We start from the raw sequence: 27,483 nt of genomic DNA on the forward strand, positions 1-27,483 counted from the left end.
GAAACACAAGCCACAGTGTGAGAAAAATCTCAAATAATTTTCTTCAGACAGGATCTTCTGTGAAGCTATTTTATTCGCGATTGCAATGGCAGGCATCCTGTCAATCAGGAGTGCATCAAATTGCAGCAAACAAATCATAACCTTTTATTCCCTATTACCCGACACCTGATCACCTCCCCTGTTTCCTCATTGGCTGAGTACTACAGGTTCACAAGCTACTCGATGCTCCTCTATACCATATACGTACAATTTTTCTTTTTTTCAACCTTTTAATTTCTTCTTTCTTATGTTTTGAGAACTTGTGATCCTTGTTTTCCTGTTCTCACACTGCTCATCCTGTTTTTCTCAAACTTCTACCTTATTTTGTAACAGTGAGGCCTTCTACTGTCCACTTACCTACTTAGCATTTCTCCTTATTGTGACTACACAACTACCTTGGAATACGGAAAAGTAATTCTCTACTGCAAAAACACAACTTTGTTTCTCATAACAGCTAATTAGTCCCCTTCTGCAACTTGGAAACTCTTGTGAACTGTTTTTATATGATCCTTAATTTTGGACTGCAGCCTACAGATCAGAACAAAGTGAAAGAAAAAAGGAAAAACAAAAAAAAAGTGTCCAGAATTAAAATCTTAAGGAAAATTCCCAAAAGCTCCGTATATGATGATGATTTTAACTCTGAACCTAAGAGCGAGAAACACTGAACTTGTAGCTGAAGATGTTAATGCTACTCTTAATGTGATCCCTTATATACTTGCATGTGTCTCTCTGCCTAACTTTCAGTGCTTCAGAAGAAGGGAGGAGAAAAGGATACATTCTCAGGAGCCAGGTTATGAATGAAGAGATCACTCCTTCCTGAAATTGGCAGGCAACCAAAGCAAGTTCTGAAGTAGAAGATTCATACAATAAAGTTAGTCCATCACAGCTGATGGAGATTTCTGTGGTGTAATGTAGCCATTTACTCTCTGTGGACTCCCATATGGTATGGGTAATTTTACCTTAGAGGAGTTGAGAGCATCATAAATAGATTTGACTCAAATGTCTTGATCTAAAGCTTTTTCTCCTCCTTATTATGGAAGACATTAATGAAGGTTTACAGTATGTTGTTAAACTAATAACCATTTGGAGGATTTGTCTCCAAGCAGAATTTTACTTCAAGTCTGTAAAGAACATTCTGGAGTTTCTGGGACTTCCAAAGAGTGGTCAGGCATTGGAAAGGGTTGCCTAGGGAGGTGGTTGAGTCACATCCCTGGGGGGATGTTTAAGGAAAGGCTGGATGTGATACTTAGGGACATGGTTTAGTGGGTGACATTTATAGTAGGATGATGGTTGGACCAGATGATCTTGAAGGTCTCTTCCAACCTTAATGATCCTATGATTCTATGAATCATTGTGATGATAAGACTGTTGCAGAAAGGTGTGATCAGCAAGGCTGTTGCAAGACATTTTCTTAGAGTTTTGCTAAATGTTTACACTGGTAGGCACCTTCCTCTTCAGTGTGCACAAAACCGCTTGAACTCCTCAGGTTGTTGGATAATAATAGGTAGTGTCCAAAACCTTGACCCACAGAAGACAGCAAATAGATAACAGCGGTACAAATACCTGGTTGCAGACAATTTTGACACACGTGACAGATAAATCTACTCAGAAGAGCATCTATTGCTGCTGATAATCACCTAACACAAAGATGTGAGTGTTTCAGAATGGTCTTAAGGTGAGTGCATACTTTCCAAGTGGGGTTATGATTGATGCTAAGGAACAGGTATGAGTGGCACAAGCCTCTCCTTACCTGTGGCTCTAGAACTACTGAGACCAAAGAGGTATCTAGTATTTCGCAGGCCTCATTGGAGCATGAACCTGCCCAGTCTCATTTTGAATACAAGTAGACTTTCTATCTTGCACAATTACCTGTGGCAGATTCCACAAGGTACCTCTGTGTTGCATTGAGAACCTCCTTCCTTTTGTTTGTTTTGAATCTGCCATCTGATAGCTGAGAAATTATTCCTTAGGTAGCCATTCCCTTCCTCTCATGCTTTTACAGATATCTATCTCATCTCTCCCTTCTGCCTCCTCCTATCCAGATATCTTTCAGGATGAAGAATTATAGTGTATGTAGCTGTTTTGTTCTGTGAATAGAAATCACTTTGAACATTTCATCACATTTACTGCCTTTTATTTTTTCCAAAAAGTTCTGGTTTATCTTTTTTGAGTTGGGGATCACAGAGGTCCACTGGTAATTGCATCATGCTTGTTGACATAGTGACACTGTCTTTTGTTATCATATATATATATTTTTTCACCGTTAATTTCACTAGGAATCACCATCACCTATGAAAGTTGATCATTTAATTACCAACACAGGTTTTGTATACTTTAAACAATTATTTATGAGGACCTTCCCTCTGTTTCCATGATATATTAATTTTATTTATTTATTTATTTATTTATTTTTACACCAGTGGAAAAAAAAACAAAAAAACAAACAAACAAAAAAAAACAACAACAAAAAACAAACAAACAAACAAACAAAAAAAAACCAGCACACCAATTGTTAATTCAACAGTTTCACAGTGGAGTTTTTCAGATGCTCTTGGGCGAATATCCTTTGGTATTGGTGATTTGTTATAATACCTTTTGATATATTTCATGACCTCCTTCAATATAAGAGAGATCCTCTGATTGTGTCCCCTGTGCAGGAATCTCCTCAACTTCTTCCATAGTAAAAACAAATGCAAAAAGTGTATTATTTTTTTTTTTCTGCAATGCACTTATTTCTCTAAACCTTGATTGTCGCTTTGTATTTTTAGTACTCTTTTTGCCTCTGTGTTTAGTCATGCTGGCTTCCCTTGGTCTTTCTGAAATGCTTTTGGCTAGTGATATGCATTTGTTCAAAGCCCCAGTGTGGTATCTTGAGTTTTTACACCATACCCAAGGATTTTACTTTTCTAACTCTTCTTTTATTCTCTCTTTAATCAAGACAGATAATAAAAAAGAGTTTTAATTTAGTGTCCCTTTTTGAAGCTAAACATACTGCAGTATTTTTTTTTTCTTAAAGTCCAACATAGGTGCTGAATATGAACACTTCATGACAACTATTATAGATGGCTTTCTACAATAACATTTCAGTCAGGTACTGTGCATTGGTTGTGCTGGATGCAACCAAGTTAAGAATTGGTTTTACTCTTGCAGATTCTTTGAGTAATTTTTCTGTTTGACATGGCATCGTGCTGTAATGTGACATTTATCCAATACACTTGAGTGCATAAAGCTGAAAGAGAACAGTACCAATATCAGTTTATTGGTTTCTTTGAGTCTAATGCCATTCACTGTGAGGCTAGCTTGGAATAAGAAGAAAATGACCTCTGGCTTCTGATAATAAGACATGCTTGTGGCTGTGAAAAAAAATAGGGCCTTCTAGGATGTAGCAATTGCCATTAGAAAACAGGTACTTCTTTTTCATGATCCATGAAAGCTATGGCCAGCATTCCCGAGGATTGAAAGCTGAACAAAATAGTTACAAGTCCACAAGTCCTTGTCTGATTCCATTTTTGACATAAAATTCCTTTGAAATAAATCCTTTTTCCATTACACAAGCTTGACTGTTATGAAAAGAGTAGATGGGGTTACAAAAATATCTGTCAGGACTGCTCAGTGCAGAATAAATATGAAACAAATAAATACAATCAGCAAAATAAAAACAATCAACAACCAAGACAGCTTCCATACTCCACTTTCCTCTAGTAGAGTGGCAAATGAGTTATGTAAGAACTCATATTGCCCATTTCATTTATTACTCTAGGCTGACCCATATACTGCTTTACAAGCTTTCCTAATTTTTTATTTTTTATTTTTTTTACTTTAAAATAATTTAAGCTCCTTGGTCTTACTGTACTGTTTGCAAAGTCATTCCATGAGATAATTCCTTAGATGTTTAAGTTTTTTTCTGCCTTATGGTCTAAATTTATTTATGACAACTTCGATCTTATTATTCTCTAGCTTGCATATTCCTTTTGGTCCTTGTTATTTACTTACCCAGTATATTTTAAAGAATCATATCAACTCTGAGCCATTGTTTTGCTAGGTTAAATAGGTCTAGGAACTTGCGAAGTCATTGGAGCCAGAGCCAACACAGCAATGTCTAAAAGCCAGTGGGATTTTTATTCTGCTGTATGTCACAGAAATGGTATCAGACCACTGAACTTCATATAGGAGTCATATGGCTAACAGTCTAAATATTAGCTATTCTATACTGGTTCTTTATTATCCTTGAGTGTCCTTCAGTTATGCATTAAAAAATTGGACCCACAATTTCTAACCCTTTGTTTTATAATTCTATCAAAAAGGACTTGATGTTATTTAATTGATTTGTTTTCCTGTGAAAATCAAGTGTCATTACCTTTAATGTCATTTATAGTGATAGATGGCAGAGAGCCCTGCTTGCAATCAGTATCTTGACACAGTAATTTAACCATTAGGTGCTGTACAGCTATAAAAGATGGCATTGCCTCTGCTTTGGGTGTTTGCACAGTTATACATCCTCCCTCTGCCACTGCAGGCTGACCCTTCTGCTATGGCTGAAGGGTCTTAAAGCTGAGATACTGCTCTCCTGTTCTTGTACCTGAGACCAAATAATTCATTTAGCTGTAAGTCAGTCTAACAATTCATTTCTTGCTGTAAAGCTTCCTGGGAGATGAGTGTATCTCTGACTACTCAGGAATTCTTTGTGTCCTGGGAGATTCCATTTCAAATGAGCCTTTGCAAGGCTCAGAATGAGTTCAGCCTGCAGTCTGGCATGAACTGTGGATACATTTCAAGCTCAAAGCATCACACAAATTAAGAAGGAAAATGGGATTTTGATACTACCAGCACAAGGAGGATCCTTGAATTCCTAATTTCTGTAGTGTCCTAGCATCCCTTTTTTATTCCTACCATCTCTTCCTCCTCTCTTTCCCCTACTCCTCTGCCCACCCTTCCTCCCCTTGCAACAGTCTGGATGGGATTCTGTCCATCAGGCAGAATTATTTATGAGAGTTCTGCAAATGTAGATGTACTGTTTCCAGCTAATAGAACTCAAATCACTTGCACTGCACCATTAGAGAGGAAACCTACCCAAGTAAATTATATACAGGCCATAAATGGAAGCAGTTGTAGTGTTTTTATGAGTCTATAAAACTCTGGAAGTTTATTGCTATTGAACAAACATGTAATCTGATTCTTAAAGCTGAATATTAGAAACCAATAAGGTCCAAAACCTGCATTTACCTTCAGATCTATTACCATGCTGGTCATACCATGGAAATTATTTTTCAGTGGCAAGTTTTGAGAACCATTAATAAATCCAGGACTACTTTCTATAATGTCTATCAGCTGCCCAAAACATGTGGCAATATCAAAATTCAATGGAGCGAAGAAGTTGCTCCAGCTTAATATTCTTTTGTCTGTAAAGAGGTCCTTTGAGGACTTCAGTGAAGAGCTGAAAAGCAATTGAAAGGTATTTTGAACTTCTTAAATTCAGTCTTCTGCAGACTGTTGCCTGTGAGGGAGTGAAAGCACAAAGGTTTTTTTTGTTTCTGTTTCATGAAGAACATGCTGATAAGACATTGCATAAACAAACAAACCCAGGCCATGATGGAATATTTAAAGTTGGGGTTGTTGACCTGACTTGCGAGTGTTTGTAAGCCATTGTCAGTGCAGCTGATTTTTCTAAGTTTTGGTGAGATTCATCTGAATAAAAATGTATGCACAGCTGTGCACTGAGCTGAGCTATGCCCTGTGGTGATTAGTGGTTCATCAGTTCTGTGGAGGCAGGAAACTTATGTATGATCAAACCTCTGATTCATGATTTTTTTTCTTCATGCTTCTGCCCCATATTGTTATTTTTACATGCATTGTTTCTATTTGAAGACAGGCTGGCCTTTCAGTAGAGTGAGCTAGCAGGAAGATGTTTGAACTGCTCAATGTCTGTGTTTTTTCTCTCTTTTTCAGGGATATTCAAAGCTTGTGACACTTTGTTTTTGTTCTCATGGCCTACAGTTTTGTGCCAGCAAGGCTCCATCTGTGGGAGCAGAGGGAGCAGGTGCAGCTCTCACAGAGCATCTCTGAAGGGTTAGAGGAGGACCTCTGGGCTGTCAGCTGTGGATAGGGTCCCCTCTGCCAGACCAGCTCTTTGTGTCTGGGAAACTTTGCTCCTGTAGTGCCCCACTGCTCTGGAACCAGCAGACCTTTCCAGATGCATCTTGCTTTGGTAGGACAAATGCATATCAGCCAAGGGAATGAGAATAAATCATTGCAAACCCTTGCTGGGGGAGGATTCAGAAAAGAAAGGGTAGGGACAGCCTTCCTGCTGTTCTAGCATCTGTTTTGGAGGGATTGGAACACCCTAAGCCCTTTGCTCAATCATGAAGAGCAGGGATGGCCTGAATTTGGTCTTCTGGTCACAGGTTTATTCCTAAGGCCTTCCAACAGCAGCCTGGGTGCCTGGTGAATATATGGCAAAGCTGAATGTCTGCTGTGACGTGGCCCTTTACACAAAATGTGCTGGAGTGATGGTTGGCATGAACAAGGTGACATGCACGTGGGGAAGGGCCTGGAGTGGGAGGATGGAGTGGGTTGTAGTTTAGTGCTTGCATCCCCATATGTGCCAGATGAAGCCCAGTATGCTGGTAACCAGTGGAGCCCCTAAGGCCGTGCGTGGATCTAATAGTGGCAGTCTAGACATATCTGACATCTAGTAATATTTTTTCTGTTTCCTTTGGAGAGAGAGTTATTTTCCTGGTTAAAAGCTGAGATAGATAATATATGGAGGACACTTCAAGTACTTTGAGATATTTTAATAAATGTTTGGTGGTTTCTTACACTCAAGCAAGGGCAACAACAGACTTCTGAAGGCCATTTAACTGGCTCTGATTGTTGTTAGATGCATCCTGAAGAATCCTCCAAGCTCCCCTGCAGAGCTGACTCTGTGGCTGGCCACTTGCATCTGTATCTGGAGAGTTAAAAATCTCTCTCAAGATGAAAAATTTCCAACTCATTGGTACTGACAACAATCCATAATAATTTAGTACTAACAACAGCAACAGTAGGTAAAGCACTGTGGTGGTGATGATAAGGGAGAATCAAAAATAAGAAAGCCTGTTTTTCTAGCTAAGGGAAATATTTCAGTGACCAAAGATCAACTCCTCACTGTTAGCTGAATTGGAAAATCATTTCAGGTTTAGCTGTCACGAATAATTAGCCTCAAACATATAATTGAGAGTCAAATTAATGGATAAGAAGTTGGAGAATTTGTTCCAGCAAGACATCTTCAGTATACATGGTTTGAGGGGGCATCAGTGATTCCCCAGTCAGCAGTGTGCTCCCATGGCCCTATGATGGTGTGTGGAGCAGGTCAGCAGGGCTCAGACCTCACATCCAGCTGGAGAGGGGCAAAGGCTTGCAGGAGCTGGATGCTGCAGTCACTCTGCAAATGGCCAGTTCTATCCTGAAGCTCCTAGTCATGGTTTCAGAGTCTCTATAGATGTTTTTCTTACTGAAGAACCAGTTTAATTTTAGGAACACTTTTTTTTTTTTTTTTTTTTTTAATGTTACCAGCACATTATGAAATGCACATGGCAGCAGCTGTTAAGCCTAATGAAACCCACAGCAGGGAAGAAAACAAAGTATCACCTACAAAAAGAACAAGCAGGGAATGTGGACAGATGTAAGTGGCTGAGAATGGTGGATTTCCAAACAATACAGCCTTTTTTTTATAATTTCACTGTGGGGAAGAGGAGAGATGACTGGGATGAATGAGGCATGTGACTCCTAATTACCAGAGGTTTTTTTTTCAGAGAAACAGATCTCTCCCTAAGGAAATACCTCCAAATAGCAAGGACAGATGAACTTTCCTTGCACAGGATTAACAGCAAGGAAAGCGTGGCTACCCTGGGTCCCTTTGTGCACCCACTAGAGCAGAACCATGATAAAGGCTCAGTCTAAAGGGATGCAGGAAGCAAATTTACAGATGGATCAGGGAAAATGCAAGCATTATGATTCAGTTACTTTTGTGTGGAAAACAATAAATACAAAAGGTAGAAAGAACAATGTTTGCTCTCTCAAAAGTAGGACAAGGGAATAGTGGAAGGGAGAGCTGTAAATGTTCAGGTTGTGCAGCTGCCCACAGCCTTCGTAAGAAATGAAACTCATCAGTGCAGGCAGGGACTGGAGGTGTCCAGCGATGTCCAGTGAAGAATCCACAGTGTGAACTCCTTTGATCCTGGCTGTCAGGATGCCTGCAGTACAGAAGGCATCTGCCAGACATTCACTTTCTAATTCTGCAAAGCTGTCACCAACTTTATTACCACTGAGTTGCTGAACACGTGGAAATACAAACTCAGTAATAATGGTAAGCAGCAATGTTAGACTGAAGAAAGGCATCCCTGTACAAGGACTGTCAAGCCATCCTAACAACACTGGGCATAATTAGGCCATTGGTAAAGAAGATTTGAAGCAGAAGGTGTTATTGCCTAGGGAACGAGGGAGCTAGTACTCACAGCAGGGCAATGAGGCCAAGCAATACTGTGGCATTCCCCATGGAAAGAAATAGGTGCAGAAGCTATGAGAGGTTTGGGCAGCATGCAAGAAGTTAGAAATAGACACTGATGCAGCCTACGTGACAGCTGGAACACACTGCTCCATTAGTCCTGGCGGAGGAAGGACTGGTGAGTCTTTCACTAGAGTCCTCCTTTCTCCTGTGGAAATTTTGCAGAGTGAGCAGCAGCCAAACAGCAGGGAGGAAATGTCAGCAGTGAGGCTTTGCATCCAGCACAAACTACCGAACCTTTGTGAAACATGCCTTTCATTTACTGTGCCCAGGGACCCATGTCTAGGTAAAGAAAGACCAGTCTTCTAGAGAGCATGCTCAGAAAAAATGTGAAGAGAGCTTGAAAACCTGAAAACCCTTATACCCCTAGTTTTAACCAAGGTTTTGCAAGGCTTATCCATCCTGGAGACCCACACAAACTGCCACAAATGACATTTCTACTTCTGTGGGAGCTAGTTATTTTTCTGCTGAAAAGTTTGATCAGCCAGTTTTATGTAGCACATTCTCTAAGGGGAAAAAAAAAGTGTACTTTGATTGTGCAACTGGTCAACTTATTTAACTCATATTGTTCAGGGATAAGCTTCATGTGACACTGAGATGGGAATAGAATCTGTGTTTGTATGATGTACCAGAAAAATTGAGTCAAGTGATGGTGGTCACATTTTGAGGCTCCTGAACTCCATAGAGGCTGTGCAGGAAGACAGAAGAATAAAGACAAGTGCAGGTACAAACAGATTAATCCACAAAGCATGTTGTGAATTGGGGTCTAGGACTCGGAAACTCAAGAGAAATAATACAGAATGATGTATGTGAACAAACTTGTTCTACCAGGAAAGCAATCAGGGTATCTCTCTGGTGGTTGATTAAGCTCTCAGTTGTAAATATTTACCCTACTTCCCGTGCATTTAAGACTTGAAAGCAAGATAGCTATGACACAAATGGGTTGCACTTGGCTTGGAAACTGAAACCAAGTACTGAGATAATAGCATGTGGAAGTGCGTAATAGAGATGCTGGCAGTAGTGCCAGGGCATGCATTAGCCTGTTGAGGTCATGGCTGCAGGAGCTGTACGTGTCAGGCTGGCAGGGTGGGCTGGAAGGAGATAGATGGATCTCTCCGGTGTGAGATTCCCACAGGCGAATGGGGAGAAGGGAAAGAGCACAGATACATCTGCAAGGCTGAGACTGTCAGCTATGCGTGGGTGCTTGTGCACGTGGAGGTAAGATGGCCCTAGGTGGCCACAGCCTGCTGCAGTCACAGAGGACTTTGATCCCATCTCACTGAAAATCACAGTGTCCTAATGCTGTGTTCAACTGAGAACAGGCTGAAGCCTTTTAGCCTTTTCAGTTTTTTTTTTTTTTTTTTTTTTTTTTCCCTTTGGATGGTTGCTGTTATAGCCAGAAAACCTCTTTCTTAAATTTGGGATTCGTTTTAAATCCTTAATGAAGAGCTCTCTTGGTATCAGTCAGCTTTGTGTTAGCACTTCTGTTAGAGGGAGAGATTAACAAGAGTGACAGTCATTAAAGGAGCCTGTCCCTTGCTTGTCTGTAGCCCAAAACACCACTGGCAATGACTGAATTGACCCGCAGGCATGACTCTTGACAGAAAAGGAAATGTAGCTGCCTTTTTTGGGGACTGATTTTCCTCCTACAGTTTATCTGTTTACAAGGAGTAGCTAGCAGTGGATGAAATTTTGTGACAATGATTTTTATTTTTATTTTTAAACAGAAAAGCTGTATGCAAAGTATCAAGGCCAGGGAGAAGTGTTGTAGATGTTATCTTAGCTTCTGTGAGGTAGACTTCTTTGAAAGTGAACACCACATCATCTTCAGAGCATTTCTTACATGGATTAGTGGTCAGCTGGCTGACAAAATACCAGTCAGCAGGAATACTCATACAGTAACCCTCTATCTACTCCTCCAGTTTCTTACTTGTTAGTCTTATTCAGCACTGATTTGGGGTGACAACTGTAAAATCATAGTTAATAAATTTAGAGTTAACACAGTGATTGTAATAATAATATACAATGAAGATGGCAGATCACAGATACAGAACAATTAGGTTTGATTTGATAGATAGATGTAAAACACAAATACAGACAAGCACACTTAAAAGAGGAACTGTAAATATGATGAACACAGTTACAGGGTAGGCTTGCCACTAGCATTAAGGATCATCAAGATGGCTTTGCTGGGAAGGTCTTTCCATCTGCCACCCAGCTCCAAAGGTGGAAGAAGGGAAGGTGTCTCACTGTGGCTGTCTGTGACCCATTGCTGTGCCTGCCAGGGGTACCACAGCCCCTGGGAAGTTGTCTTTCCAGGTCCTGAGAGCTACTACCTTGCTCCTCAGGGCCCCAAACTCACTCCAAACTGTGGGAATGGAAAGGTTTGCTGTCCAAATTATTTCCAGAAGAGTATTCTCCTGCCAGTTATCTGCCATCTCTCAGCACCAGGCGAGCTTAAAGAACAGTATTCGTCCCGGTGAGGAACTCAGTTCTTGATTGCAAAATTGGAAATACAGAGTCCTCTGGTGGCCTAAAACATAGACTGGCTCAGTTTGGTGTCTGGGCTCCTTTACCATTTGCAGACAGAGGAGAGACCCTCCAGAAGGCAGTGTGCTCATCCTTGGGTACCAAACTTAGGATAGGGTGGGCTGCTCTGGAAACACTTCTCTCTCCATTGTGTATAGAGGGAATCTAGACAGCTCAGATGAGACATGGAGTGAAAATGAATCCAATTGAGATGGTGAAATCAATCTCACTCAAAATCAAGCAGAAGAAATGGGGTGTGAGTTTGTTCCTCCATGGCTGCTCCAGCCATGGTGGAGGTGGGGATGTGGCGTTCCCTGAGTCCTGGCCTGCTGCAAGGCCCCATCTACCCTGTGCCTTGGATCAGGATGGAGTCAGTCTCCTCTCAGCTCTCTCACTATTTATTATATTTGCCAGTAGTGCATGTATTTTATCAAATAGAGCTTTAATAACTGAATATTCTTCCACCCTCTGCTGTCTGGGTTTGGAATTCCTCCTCTTTGCATGTTTCATGGAGTTTAGTTATGAAACAGAAATACAGCAAATGAGTGTTATCCTCTTCCTGGTCCTTTGTGGATTTGAAGAGGTCCTTTGTGGATTTAATACTTTTACCCTGCTACACAATTAGTGCATTCCCTTGTACATTAACTGGCCTTTCCTGAGACTTACAACATTTCCATGGCTGTTAAGAAACTTTGTTAGTCATCTGAAAAACAAAGCATAAACTGTCCATGCACTCTTCCACAAAAGGTTCCCACTTGAAACACTATTAACATTAGGGGTATCACACCAGATCTGACAAGCATGAGCAAGGCAAGGCTGCTTTAGCTCTGTGCTGCAGGTCCAACCAGCGGCGAGGCTGAGTGTGTATTCCCAGACCACTCCTTTTTATCCCCTTGTTCCTCTATATTTTCCACAAGGAGCGCCGCAACTGGGAGCAGCTGGGGCAGTTGATTTGGGCTCCCCCATCATCATATCTCTGTGCCCTTTGTGGGGGTGCAGATGAGCTTTTATTTCCTAACCCAGCAATTAACACAAAGTATAATCTTGACTTCAAAGTACATTTTCCCTTCCACCCTCAGCTACCTTCTGTCAGTTTTGGAGCCCCTACCATTACAGATAGAATTTCTGCTTTTTAATGCTACTCTTTTTAGATGGCACAGCCCCCTTTATGCTGCTGTAAAGGTCTTTTTGTCCTTTTTTGTCTTTTTTTTTTTTCTCCTCGCAGAGCTATGCATCCATTCTGCCCGTGTCTCTCATCTGCTACCTTAAGGCAGGTTTCATGCCAGTTGTGTCCCACTTAACCTTTTACCTGCTCCTTTAAAATCCTTTTGCCTTGTTTCCAGCTCACATAGAGTTGTGAAAGATGGTGGAAAAAGTAGAAGAAGGGCCCTCTGTAACCTCTGGATTCAGCATCCTCCCCTGTAGAAGGATGTGGAGGTGCCAGAGATCTGGTAGGGCTGTGTATGGGAGTCATTAATGTTGCTCAGCTAGAAATGATGAGAAAGCTGAAGCAATTCATCCGTAAGGAGGCAATCTATTTTTGTATAGAAATAATCTATTACTGTGTGCTTAAACTAACCTCTTACCATTCATGTTCTCTTATGTGGAAGAGATCAGTATTGGGGGAGAAAGTTGGGCAGAAACTCCAGCAGGTTTGTGGTCTGAAAGGTTAGCATTATTCTTGTGGAGATTTCTGAAGCGTGTCTGTGTAGAGCAGGGCCCAGGAGACGAAGTGGGGCTGATAAAGGCGGACTGGCACAGCCATTTCTCCTGGTGCTGGTACACAAGTACAACCCTGAGAGGTGTCAGGACTTCCCAACCTCCTGCAGTTCAGCTGGGACCCAGCACCATCCATACATCAGCCTTCCTCTGCCCTGTAAGCATCCAGCTGCTCCCCCTCTGCCCTCATTTGTCCTCTCCGTGTTTGCTCTCTTTTTGTACCTTTGCCTACATTTTATTTGACCTTGCTTCTTCCTTTTATTTCTGCAATAGCTGAACTTAAATGTTAGTAATTCCAGGTGGCAAACGATCGCTGACCCATATCCAAGAAAGTGCTGCTTATTTAAAATCTTGTGGTGAAAGAGTACCAATGAGATCAGATGATGATCTGATCCCCTCTTTAATAATTTCAAAGCATGATACATACCCTCAGAGTTATCACTACCTCTTTCAGCCATCACTTGACTGAAATGTAAGCAGTCCAGCATATAATAATGTAACACCTGACTTATGTGTTTAATAGCAAGCATGCAGCCAGGAGACAAAAAACAAGCATCAAATCTATAAATTATTAAATTCAAAAAAGGAAAGAAACATCTCTGGCCAGAAATAAGCAAAATGCCTCCTAATAAGCCTTCTGCTGAAATCTCCTGGTGTGTTCACAACTCACTGACACCCTGCCTTGAATTGTTGCTTCAATTCCTGTTTTGGTTGTCACCACTCTCAATTATTTTAAAAAAGAACCTAAAATAGATTTATGTTTCTCAGATTTTATTAGACAGTAAAAAAGAGAAGCCTGAGCTGCAGCAGTTAAATAATTTATGACCTTTGCTAGAGGGGCAAGAAGACCTAAAACAAAAATAAAATACATGTATTGGAAAGAAAGGTTTGGGATTGTATTGTTTTTCCTGCCCACCGTTTTTGCTGGATGCAATTTTAAGACACATATTTATTCAATTGAGAAGCTTCTTTGCTGTCACACGGCCACTTATTATCATCATATTCTAACCACCAATTCATAAAAGACCCATCTTGATGGAGCTGATCTCTGCTTCAATTTCATGGTGATAAAGCTAAGTTAGGAAGCAGGTGGTGGGTGTACTTTTTCACATGAAGAGATATTTATTGTAGGTAGTGTACTTAAGCATTAAGCAATATGTTTCTTTTTCACACAACCTTGAAAATCAATGTTCCCCCACAGTTCCTCCAATGCTGTCATTAGCTGTCCTGCAAAACAAAGGCATTGTTAAACAGGCTTTATGCACAGCTTTTATGTAGCAGGTCTTACTCTGCCTCATATACACTAGTCTCTTTCTGCTGATCCATGGAGGACTTCAGTGAGGCCCTGAATGGGTTTGGACATCTGCAAGAGACTCATAGGTGCTGCAAGTATGAGGGGAACTTCAATCTGTCTTAACTCTCCTTCAGGGGCCAAATGCCCAAATATAATTCAAGTTGGCCCCTGACTAATACTATTAAAATCTGAAGATCTTTTCTTTTGTGCCCAGAAGAGCCAGTGCCAACCTCCAGCCTCTATATACCCACACAGGAGTTTTATTTCTGCTCTGAGGACACAACTACAGCTAAGAGAACGTAGATCTACCTGGTGCCTTTTTCTGCCAGCCATGGTGGACAGCACTGTATGGAATAGATGATGTCCATATTGAGCAAATATTCAATGGCATAGTACAAAACTACATCTTTTCTCTCCATGGGATTTAATATCTGATATAATCTGTGAACAAGAACAATTCATTTCTCCTAAATACATATTCTATCTCATGTCTTGTTAACACCTCTCCCCTTCTCTCTCTTCTTGATAAGTTCTCAGTCACTGACATGTCTTATAGCAATGAGTTTCACAGTTAATTATCTATTGTGGAAACCAATTACAATAAAACAAACAAAATCCTGTCGCAGCTTCTGCCCAGCTTTCCTCATTAGTCTTCAATCTGATGTGTGTCAATAAAGTGTAATTCTGGATGAGCAGAAGTCAAGAATCTGAGTACACCCAATTGTCCTCCTGTTTGCCTAATGTGCTCTTATTCCCCAGATTTCATCTCCTTCTAAGCCATGTCATGAAAATCTTGTTGCTGTTTTCCAAGTCTCTAATCATTCTGTTAGCTGTTCCTACAGCCTCTCTTATTCTTACTCTTTTATGAAAGTTCACTTTCAAGCAGAGTTCAGGATAAGGTCGCCTTGCTTGTAGATGCATTGTCATTGCTGAAGTATTATTTACTTTTGTTTGTGTGTATTATTTTTTTTTGGCAACAACATCGTATGACGCTAAAAAAAATTGCATGGATCGTAGGACACAAGACTTGAAGGAGCCTCAGGAGATCATTTAATCTACCACTTGAACTGAAGCAGAGCCAAGGATCAGCCCTTAATAGATGTGTAATGTGGTTCTCTCCTGCTGTTGTACCAGTACCGCTGTCCCTAGCCTGTTTGCTTCTCTCTCGATGGGCAGTGGTGTGTGTTTTCTTTCTTTCTTTCTTTCTTTCTTTCTTTTTTTTTTTTTTCTTATTATTACCTTGCTGAAATCTTTTTGATGCACAATCAGGTATTCATTTTTGCTCTTTCACCCTATGCAAGATAGAGAGCAAATTGCTGCTGCTCTCTTTGAAACTATTCTTACATTGTGGAGGACTGCTTTGTCTTCCCTCACTTCCCCTCTTTTCTGGAGAATTTCTCCCATTTCAGGCATGGGACCTCTCTTCCTGCTTTCCCTCCAAGCTACCAGCATGATCACTAAAGTGCATCACCAAGAAAAGCCACAGCATTAAGCTGCTGGCCTCCCATCTCCTTTTCATTCTAAAATCAAGTTTAGGTTGCTGGCTGCTCTTCATTTGTTTTGTTTTATTGTTGTTGATTTTTGTAAAAGTATCCCACCATTGACTCAACCGAAGTAAGTTTAGATTGTGCTGCATTGCTACTAACTTCTTATTGTATTCATGGATTGATTTCTCCTTACTCAAAATGTATGTGCTTGAAACGACTTCAGCAACGGAGGTTTTCTGCTTCTGCAGCCTGGGCAGCTCATTTGTTTCTCCCTACTGCAGATCGTTTCCCCCACAGGTATGATGTTAGTTACTGTTTATAGGGCTGTGCTCTGAACCAGAACAGAGAAGTGAACTAGGTTAGATATAACACTCTGCAAATAAGGAATAGATATTTTTATTCTGCTAAGGCAGAAGTGAGTAGATGAGAGATGAGGAAACGGATAGAAAATTCTCAGACCAGCTTTGCTGACAAGGGTAACTTCACTTGCCTCGATCCCAATCTAAGGTGTCTGCATTTGCCTTTAGAGAATTTGATTGCATTTATTTTGGTTCATGTCTCCATTTCATCAAGATCATGTTCGGTTCCCATCCTCTAGAGTCCTTAAAAAACTTCCCAGGGTTTGTGTCTCAGAATCCCGCAGTTCCTGTTTGTTACTTCACTTATGAGCTATTGAGAGAGGTTTTAAGTGAACTCTGATGAAAGCTGAGACCACAAGAGAAATCACAACATGGAAAAAAGTTGTGCAATTTGTATTTTTAAACTGTAAAATGTTTTGTATATTTGCAAAGCTCACAAGATGTTAAGGTTACAAATCATCTGCAGAAGCAGACAGGGAACAGTTTATCCTGAAATATAAATCTTCCTGCTAAGAATACGAATAGAGGTGGTACCCTGATGTGACAGAGGTGCTCACAGGAGATGCAGGCTGAGGGAATTACATCACTGGAGGTCTGGGAGAACAGTGCCAGAAGTGGCTCATCCTGCTCTGGGACAGGTATGCACATAACTCCTCCAGCAACTTCCCAGGACTATTTTTTTCTAAGAAACACCTTTGATAAAGAGTGGAGGAAGAAAATTTATTGAAGCATCCAAGGTGGGGGGAGGAAAGAGAGCATTATCATAGGGATGGGCCAGCTGGAGAATATTGCCATCTACCAGTTTCCTATGGTGATAACTCCAGTGTTCATCGTGACTGAAGTATGTGGGAGATAAATTAGATGTTCCTCATGTAATGTGATACAAATTTGATTGTGCTTTGTGTTTTATTTCACAAGTCTTTTTTGCTGTTTTCCAAAATTGATAAATACTCCTCTAAACCTTCCCTAGAAGTTAGATATGTTTATTGTTAGGAGCCCATCTGACCAGTGACACTGCTGCTGCTGAACTGGGAACCCAGGGCACTGCAAAAGGCATAGACACTCTGAAGACTTGGCTGTGAGGAAGAGGTCATAGCGCTGCAGGGTGAGGAGGTGTATTTTGGCTATCTGTAGAAGGTCAGGACAAGGTCTGGGCTGATAATTGCCTGTTTTGTGGATTACACAAGCACAAATCAACTGTATTTCCAATGAGCAGGCATCATGCGTGTCGTGGTTTAACCCGACCCGCAGCTAAACACCACGCAGCCGTTCGCTCACCCTCCCCCCTCCCTCTCTGGGACGGGGGAGAGAAATGGAAAGTGAAGCCCGTGAGTTGAGATAAAGACAGTTTAATAAGACAGGAAAAAAAAAAATAACAAAAATAATAATAACAATAATAATAATGATGATACAACGGGGATAATACGAAAGTAATAATAGTATGTACAAACAAGTGATGCACAATGCAATTGCTCACCACCCGCTGACCGATGCCCAGCCTAACCCCGAGCAGTCCGGCCCCCTCCCCCCGGCTAGCCACCCCTATATATTGTTTAGCATGACGTCAGATGGTATGGAATACCCCTTTGGCTAGTTTGGGTCACCTGTCCTGGGTCTGTCCCCTCCCAGCTCTTACTGCACCCCCCAGCCTGCCCGTTGGCAGGACAGAGCAAAGGCTGAGATGTCCTTGGCTTAGTATAAGCACTGCTCTGCAACAATTAAAGCATCGGGGTGTTATCAGCACTCTTCTCATTCTAAGCCAAAACACAGCATTCCACCAGCTACTAGGAAGAAAATTAATTCTGTGCTAACTGAAACCAGGACATCTATCCACCCCTTATTCCATACCATTTATGTCATGCTCAGGTTACACTCTTTTCCATACATTCTAATTAGTCACCTATAGTAATCACGGTGGTGATAACATACAGTATAATATACTATTTAACATGGTGCAATTCAGTTCATGGGCTATTCTCACCCAGTATTAAATCTCCTTGAGGTACACACCGGACCTCTCCGTTCTTTTGCATCACCCACCAAGTATATCCAGGTCCCTGAGCGAAAACAATTCCACGAATAGGTTTGCCTTTTCCTGAGGCAGGAGTAGCCCAGACTGTTTTACCCAGCATATTTTTTACATGCACTACAGGAACTTTATCCCCATCTACAGTACGTAACAGGTTTGATTGGGCAGGTCCAGCTCGGTTGGTAGATCCCCTAGTATTGACTAACCAGGTGGCCTTTGCCAAATGCGTATCCCAGTTTTTGAACGTCCCAGCGCCCATTGCTTTCAAGGTAGTCTTTAACAGGCCATTGTATCGTTCAACTTTCCCGGAGGCTGGTGCATGATAGGGGATGTGATACACCCATTCAATACCATGTTCTTTGGCCCAAGTGTCTATAAGGTTGTTTCGGAAGTGAGTCCCATTATCTGATTCTATTCTTTCTGGGGTGCCATGTCGCCATAGGACTTGCTTTTCAAGGCCCAGGATGGTGTTCCGGGCGGTAGCATGAGGCACAGGATATGTTTCCAGCCATCCGGTGGTTGCTTCCACCATTGTAAGTACGTGGCGCTTGCCATTGCGAGTTTGAGGGAGTGTGATGTAATCAATCTGCCAGGCCTCTCCATATTTATATTTCAGCCATCGTCCTCCATACCAAAGAGGCTTTGACCGTTTGGCTTGCTTGATTGCAGCACATGTTTCACAGTCATGAATAACCTGTGCTATAGCGTCCATGGTCAAGTCCACCCCTCGATCACGAGCCCATCTGTATGTTGCATCTCTACCTTGATGGCCTGAGGTGTCATGGGCCCATCGGGCTATAAATAATTCACCTTTATGCTGCCAATCCAGGTCCACCTGAGCTACTTCAATCTTAGCAGCCTGATCCACCTGCTGGTTGTTTTGATGTTCTTCAGTAGCCCGATTCTTGGGCACATGAGCATCTACGTGGCGTACTTTCACAGCCAGGTTCTCTACCCGAGCAGCAATATCTTGCCACAATGCAGCAGCCCAGATAGGTTTGCCCCTACGCTGCCAGTTGTTTTGCTTCCATTGCTATAACACTTAGTACCATAATGGTCTGAAACCAGGGCCCGGAGAGGAGAAACAACACTACAGAGAGCAAATACGGAAAATAATGTACTATAATACTCAATTTGGAAAACAGGCGCAGCAGAGTTGTGATTAAAGCAATCAGCATCATGACAAGTGACTATTAAGCAGGTCTAATCCTTACACCAATTTTAGTTTAACACACTCTGATCAGATCTGCCGTTATCTCAACCTTTCGGGCCCCACGTTGGGCGCCAAAAAGACTGTCGTGGTTTAACCCGACCGGCAGCTAAACACCACGCAGCCGTTCGCTCACCCTCCCCCCTCCCTCTCTGGGACGGGGGAGAGAAATGGAAAGTGAAGCCCGTGAGTTGAGATAAAGACAGTTTAATAAGACAGGAAAAAAAAAAATAACAAAAATAATAATAACAATAATAATAATGATGATACAACGGGGATAATACGAAAGTAATAATAGTATGTACAAACAAGTGATGCACAATGCAATTGCTCACCACCCGCTGACCGATGCCCAGCCTAACCCCGAGCAGTCCGGCCCCCTCCCCCCGGCTAGCCACCCCTATATATTGTTTAGCATGACGTCAGATGGTATGGAATACCCCTTTGGCTAGTTTGGGTCACCTGTCCTGGGTCTGTCCCCTCCCAGCTCTTACTGCACCCCCCAGCCTGCCCGTTGGCAGGACAGAGCAAAGGCTGAGATGTCCTTGGCTTAGTATAAGCACTGCTCTGCAACAATTAAAGCATCGGGGTGTTATCAGCACTCTTCTCATTCTAAGCCAAAACACAGCATTCCACCAGCTACTAGGAAGAAAATTAATTCTGTGCTAACTGAAACCAGGACAATGCGTTTATCTCACCTGGCGGGGAACTGCCTGCATTGACAGAATATGTTGTGGTAATTTTATTCTGTTGTAGTGTAAAAGGTAAGAACGAAAACATCGACTAGCACGCAGCACAAGACAGAGCCCTGTTTGAAAAAGCCTCTGAAGTGAGCTGTGAACTGCCTACAGCAATTGCCCAAGTAATGTTTTTAGGGTTGTTTAGCCACCATAGTCATTTCCTGCAGACTGTATTTCCCTAGTACACTTACAAGACTGCCCTGTGGGACTGTGTCATAAGCCTTCATAGAGCCAAGAAATATCACATCTACCACTTTTCCCTATCCTCTAGACCACTTATCCTGCCAAGGAGAGGAAATTAGATTGGTTCGACATGAATTGTTTTTGTCAAATCCATGTGGGCTCTTTCCTATTACCTTATTATCCTCCAGATGCTTATAAACTGCTGCTTAACAGCTTGTTCCAGTATTTTTCCAGGTACTAAGGTTAGACTGACCTGTCTGTATTTCCCTTGGTTCCTCAATCGCCTCCTTTTTAATGGCAAAGGTTCCTTTCTAGTCTTCCAAGATGCCTCTCTTCCTCCATGTGCTTTCACAGGCAAAGGCAAATGACTTGGTGACTGCTGAGGCTGCTCCTTTCATGGAGCAGGATGAAATCCCCTCTTCTTTCTTCCTTTCTCAAAATTAATTGCATTAATAATTGCTAAAAAAAAAATAAAAATATATTTTTAAGTGAAGGATGCACTGAATACTTAAGCTTTCTCTGTATCATGTATTATTTACACTCTGTGGAACTATCCAAGGATTTATTTAATTTTCGTCATCCATAAATATTTATTTTCTTGCTACTTTTTTTTTTTGTCCCTTACTCATTCACTTCTCTAGCATACTGACCTTCTTCTACTATATTCCCACATTTAGTTTCTACTTGTGTTATGTTCCCTTTATTTTTTCCAAGTCACTGAAAGTTACACAATTCAGCCAAAAGTTTCTCCTAGTACAATTACTGTTTATCTCCAGCATTAGGGTTGTTTTTCATTGTACTTTTAAAACTCATTATTAGGTATCTTTCATTCATTTTTCTCTCATGCTCTTTTCCCGTGAGATCATATTTTCTAAGTTTCTTGAGTTTACTTCTTGGACTTCCCATTCACAAGTGGCTTTTAAAGGGTTAAGGATAATATTAGTATCCAGAAAATCATCCAGAATAATCTAAAATATCCTGTGTGAATGTTCTTGGAAAACAATTTAGAATGACAAATGTTTGTAAGGAGTAACCTACGCAGATGGAAGTGAAGAGCTTTGCAAACCAAACTGCTTCTTACTCTGTATGTTGCAGATGGGTCCTTCCTCCAGCCCTGCTACCAGTCCAGAAACTTCTCCAAGTGTAAAAATCACAGTTGCCACCAAGGACCTCTGGGAAGTCTCTTTTTTTTCACCAGGGCTGAGGTGTGTTACCTTCGGTCCTGCAGGCTGGGACTGTGCCTTGCCATCCTCACCCCACACTACTGCAGGCTCTGGGCTAAAAATGAGCAAAGCCTAGATCTTTTTTCATTCCAACTTTGCAGGGAGATCTTGGGAAACTGCCTTTTCCATCCCTGTTCTCTCTGTGCCAAGTGATTTATGGTCTGCTGGTGAGCAGAACATGACTATAAACAGCCCAGCCCCTTTCTAAAACTGACAGCCTTTCTGGCCATCAGGGAGCTGTTTCTTTTTAACTACACAGCACAATGTCTTTAGCAAACACGTCGATTTTCACTCATAGCATTCAGTACTGATGTGCCAATAGACTTGTCCTACATGTGGTTGGACAGTCCTTCTGCTTGCCAAAGTGCTGCTTGGGCTCCAGATCTTCAATTACTAAACTACTTTGTGCCTTCAGACTACTTTTGGAGATCTCCTTTCCCAAATCTCTGGATGACTCTCATTGCATAGTGCAACACTGTCTTTAAAGGAACTGAGGAGGTGGAGATGGTTCATTACCTTGAACGTTAAAATGATTCAGGTCCTTCCATGGCTTCTAGCTGGGACCCAGGAGAGGCCAGCAGTGTGCAAGAAAGAATGGAAGAAAAGATTTCCTGCCAGTCACCCAAGCAGCAAAGTTATTCAATATCTAATATTTGCTTAATGACAGTCAAGTCCTTCCTGAAATGGCAGAGGCATCATTATGAACTATCTCTAGTCCTCCCTTCTTGGAAGCTCTTCCTTCTGTGCATACAGTTTGCTCAGGAAAGGCTAGAAACTGGTAGATCTTTCCCGCATCATGCTTCACTGTCTGCTCTGCGGGTTTTGAGCTTCTACACAAGCATCAGTGCCCTTTCAAGCCTGTGGACCACCTCTCTACTTCATCACAGACCCAACTCACTTGACAATCTGAGAGAACGTAGAAGATGCTGCCACTGGAGAAACTGCAGGGAAAGCAATGAAATCTGGTGATGAATTATATATGGAGGAGTATCAAATACCGGAATGTGATTCAGCTCTCCTGAATGAGCTTCTCCCTAATGTGAGCCCCATCAGCCTAAACACACCACCTGTCCCATCTAATTGATGCACAAATCTGTGATGAGGAGGTTTGTGCTCTGACAAGCAGCACTACAGCTTTGTAATTCTGCTTGCTTTGCAGCAGCCTGAGATCCTGGACCAATTTTATGGTAGTAGTAAAGGGATCAAAAGAAAGTACAAACTGGGTTCTTCAGAAAATTATAGCCTATCACTCTCAGCATCATACAGTTCCTTACTGGTACACTTTAAAAACAAAATCTTCCTCTTGTTTTCATGGAGGTAAATTTTTGGCATAAAGCAGTACGAAAACATACTGAAAGCCTCTGAAGTTGAATGTGACATGCTTCACAGTAGGATCTACACTCCCTGGGGAGAGAAACCAGTGCAAAACAAAGCAAGAGGAAGTCCTAAAAAGGATATTTGCCAAAGTAAAAGCAGGCAAATTCCTGGACAAAATATGTTTGTTCCTAAACCACAATGATAAAGTAGGTTTGATCTCTGCCTGCAGCTCATCTTAAATGGGAAATGAATATCCCTAGGCCTTTGTATGAGTATATTAAATGCAAACCAAACCCCAAACGCAACATGACTCTTTGGGATATAGGAAGAGTGGTAGCATGGGAAGTGTGGCATAGCTTTGTTCTGAGTTTGTGCAAAAGCATGAATGCTTAAGAAGTGTGCAGCATGCATGCTTAATAAATGTGAGTCACAAAGTACACAGTTAATGGTTCAATTGTCTGTGAATATTTCATAAAACTGTTATTTGAAAAATATTTGTTAGTGCCGAGGTTGTTATGTGAATTAGTACACTGATTAATGACCTGGCTGAACAAAGATCTGACAATTTGAGACTATCCATTTAGAAACCACGAGTGCAGGTCATGATGAGCAGCAGATACGCAGGAGTAGGGGAAGGAAAAAGGGGGAACTTAGAAAATATTAAGTATGAAAAGGACTTGGGAGTCGGATGGAAACATATGGAATGTGAATGTCCAATGGTATACAAAAGCAACACTTGCCCATGATCTGGATTTTATTCTGAAGATATGTTTCCATCTCAGTGAATAATTGGAGAAATAGTTGCCAAAAGGTATACTTTATCTTCTGTGCAGGCTGCCTGCATGGCATACATACTGGGGCTGTTTTTGTATAGGCATCTTTCAATGATCCCTGGGCTCAAACTCTACAGCCTTATGTCCATACCTAGTAATTTCTTATGGTTATGCACATCCAGACAGTAAATGATACTCTAGTGTTAAAAATCAGCTTTCCTTCCATTTCTATCTCTGCAATAAATAACTGTTAAGTGAGTCTAGTAGCCCCTTGAAGTAGTAGAAGAGATAATATATGTACAAAATAGTTTAATATAACAAGCCCGTCTCAAAAGAAAAAAATAAAATATGCAATCCTTGCAGGTGATGGATTCAGCTTCTTTGAAATTACATGATTTACAATTATTTTTGCTCACTACCTGCAGCAGTCTCTGACTTTCGCTTTATGTTTGACTGGCTTTCCTGGAGACAAGGCATGACCACAAGATATTTCTGCTCAGAGTAGTAGCTGCTGCAGATGCAGAAGAGACTGAAAAGAGAGGAAACATAATGATACTTCCCCAATATCTCCTTGTAGCTTCCAGTGACTTACAGCACAAGGATCCCATGGGAGAAGATGGTATCCCCGTGTTTAATGATTTTGGGTAGTTTTTTCATCGATGGATTTGTGTAAATTTTTTTGAGGATTCATGTCCAATTTTAGCCTTTGCTGCATTTGGTGATGGTGAATTATCTTCTGTTGGTTTAGTTTGCCACCATCTATGCTAATTCAATGCACCTTGTTTCCTGTACTGTATGAGTTACATGTATTTACCCTCTCCAGTCCACTCCCAAATCTCATTATTTTTCCCTCACATGTTTTTTTTTTTTTTTTTTTTAATAAATGAAGAGATCTACCGTGCTTCTTATTCCAGACTTCTGATCATATATATTGCCTTGTCCCTGACCCTTTTCTAGCGCTACTCCATCCTTTTTGAGACGCTGACTCAGTGTTGAGGATGGGATGCAGATACACCAGTGATGTATACAGTGGCACAACACTCTTTTCAGTTTTGCCCCTTTTCCCTTCATTAATACATTCCAACATCAATTTCCTTTATCTCTGAGTTGATATTTTCATGAGACCATGTGTTATAAAACACCAAATCTCTTCTCATCCACTGTGTCTTCAAGAACTCTTTCCTGAGCAGTAATCACTATCTCAAAACCTATCATTATGGATGTAAATGTAGGGTTTTTCTCCTCATGTTGCATAATTCTATGTTTATCTATGCCAAATTTCAACTGTCATTTTCTCATCTAGTCAGGGTTTGCAGAGTTGTCTGTGATGGTTTCTTTAAAACTCTGAATCAGTTAATACCAGCAGTGCTACTGTCTTGCCATTCATGATCCTTTCAGATCTTTTACATGTATCCCGAGCCACTGCTGACTTCCAGCATCTGCTATGTTATCTTCCCATCTTTTAAGCATCTACCTGTTTGTGTCAGGACAGCCCTTTTATCCCAAGGTGGCTTCATTTCTTCAACTATCTCTGGTGAGGAGCCCTCCTGGGAGAGCTATGGAAATCCAAGGAGAGTATTAGGGGATCTTTGCCACGCCCCCACCCTAATCCTAATCCCCAAAATCCTAATAGCCCTGCAAGGCATATTTTTTTCTTTGATTCACCCACTTATCATAATTCTCTGTACGTCCATTTTTTAGAATGCTTTCAACCAGACCCCATTGGTGTGCTGTAAAAGGAACCTGTAGCAAGCAGTGTGTTGGCACAGACAACTAACCTGGATGCATCTGAGTCACAGGAGGTGAATCCCACCCTCCGGATTCCTGTTCTTTCCAGGAAGCCACTCATTGCTGTGACAATCAGCAAGTCCTACATGGAACTCTGTGTTGTGTACTGTTTCATCTGGAGACCACTTATGTTTCAAGGGTGCTGTAGAGTAAACTGGCTTCCCCATAGAAAGACTGAATTGTTGCTCTTTGTCTTTCCTATTTCTGACATCGTTCTTTGGCACTCTATTCTACGTGATGATTTAATTCCTGGATTCAGGTTAGTTTAAATGGTAACCTTATATAAACTATTGAATCTTTCTATGCTTAATTTGTGCTTCTGTTGTCTGTTATTGAAGTAGTGTAACAAGTGTTTGTTTTATATGTGAGGCTTATTGGTTTAGTGGCTGTAATGCAGTGAGTCTTGTCAGGTATAAGCCAGAATCCAGCAACCTTTAATTGAAACTGTTTCCTTTAGTTTGCTTATATGCCAGCATTGAGTTTTGGAGTTGGTTGTGAATGGGCTTTTTTCTTTCTTTAAAAAAGAAATAATCCTAGTTGCTTACGTTCTTTGTCTCTTACATAAGGCTTGGTTGTTTGGTGTTTTGTTGTTGTTGTTTGTTTCAATTTTTTATTTCTACACTTTCATTTAGCTCTGCTTTCAGTTTATTTCTGGGGAATCCTGTCCTCCTATACCAAGATCTAGTGTTTGTGTTGTTTTGCATCACAGAGAAGGAAAAAAAGAAAAAAGAAAAAAAAGAAAAAAAGCAAATATGGGAAGGATGAATGTTATGAGCTTGTGTTTAATAGACAAGTTTTTCTCTTAAATCTACTGCTGTAACTTGAATATTACATTACTGTGCACACCTGGGCCTATCTACACTGAAGGCGATGTGAAAATCACTAAATGACTTTTGGTACTTTCAAGAAAAATATTTACTTTTTACTGTGTGGAATATCTATACTTAGTTCTTTTTCAGCTACTCACCATCTGATAACCAGCTTTCTCTTTTTCAGTCAAGTGTACACTTCTAAACAAATCCCGTGCTTTTGATCTTGCAAAATGAAAAGTAGTTCATCTTCACATTTGTAGCTCACTTGACTGATAAAAAACAAACTTCTTTGAATCTCTCCTGGTTGTCCTTTCATTTCTGGAATGCTCCAGTCCTTGATCTGCTGAGCTGCTCCGTCTCCTCACAGCATCGTTTCTTCCACTCTTCTGCTTCAGGATGCGGTCTCCTGTTTAGGCACCACATCTGCTTGGTGCCATATCGTGTTCCTCGCTGGTGATTAATGAGCAGTCTGAACCTGTGCTTGCAATTATGGTGAAAATAAGCATCGCTTACTGGAAAGATATAGAGAGGGGAGGATCTGCTCATCTGATGAATTGAGTTGCTATATCAGCTTATTCAAATTGGACATTTCCAAGACTCTGAAAACTGCTGATTCATATGGCTTCCCTCCCATGCTGCTTACCTCTTCATACCTACCTGCAGGCTGCATTGGTGGCCGAGGGTAAAGGGAGGGGATGTCCAGCTATGGATCTCCAGATGATTCTATGAGAAGCTTGGCCACCTTACAGAAGAGGCTTTACGGTATGTTTGTTGCTGTGACAGACACAAGCCAGTGACCACAGAGGTCTGCTCCAGCCTCTTGCCTCAGATCCCTTTGGAGGGAGCAATGCAGCACATTGGCAAGAATCTTACTTGTCCTCAGTCCTTCAAACACATGGATATCTGACCCTACATGCAGTGTCATCATTTTTAATGCAGATTAGAGAACTTGGTTTAATAACGATGAACAGGAAAACTTTATCTGGACTTTCTGAGTAGCTGCTGGGGCTCTGACCCATGAATGGCTAAGATGTCCGTGGAATGGACATCCCTGAGTACCAAATGCCAACCTGTGTTAGGTCACCTAGAGGAGGTTAAGAACACGCTATCGCTGTGACAAAATGCAATAGCTTGCAGTTTGTATTGGTGTGAGATAGCAGTTGTGGTGGGGCTCAGCTGCTCACCTGAGTAAAACCACCATACAGTTGAATGTAGGACAATGCAATTATGTGTCACAGTTTTAATGGATTAGTATGGAGCCAGGAAATCACCTAGCCAAAGTGCTGAGTGGTTTTCAAAAGGAGAATCAAAAATTTTGATAATGTTTTTCTCCCATCATTATGTGGGGTATGGTTTAATTATACAAAAGGGAAGTTTCCTGCTCTAGGCATAAGCTGTTTTTACCTGGAAAGGGGACACAGTTTCTTCTCGTGGTTGAC

This window comes from Netta rufina (genome assembly GCF_964035555.1).
Source record: "Netta rufina genome assembly, chromosome: 17".
In the NCBI taxonomy this organism is placed as follows: Eukaryota; Metazoa; Chordata; class Aves; order Anseriformes; family Anatidae; genus Netta; species Netta rufina.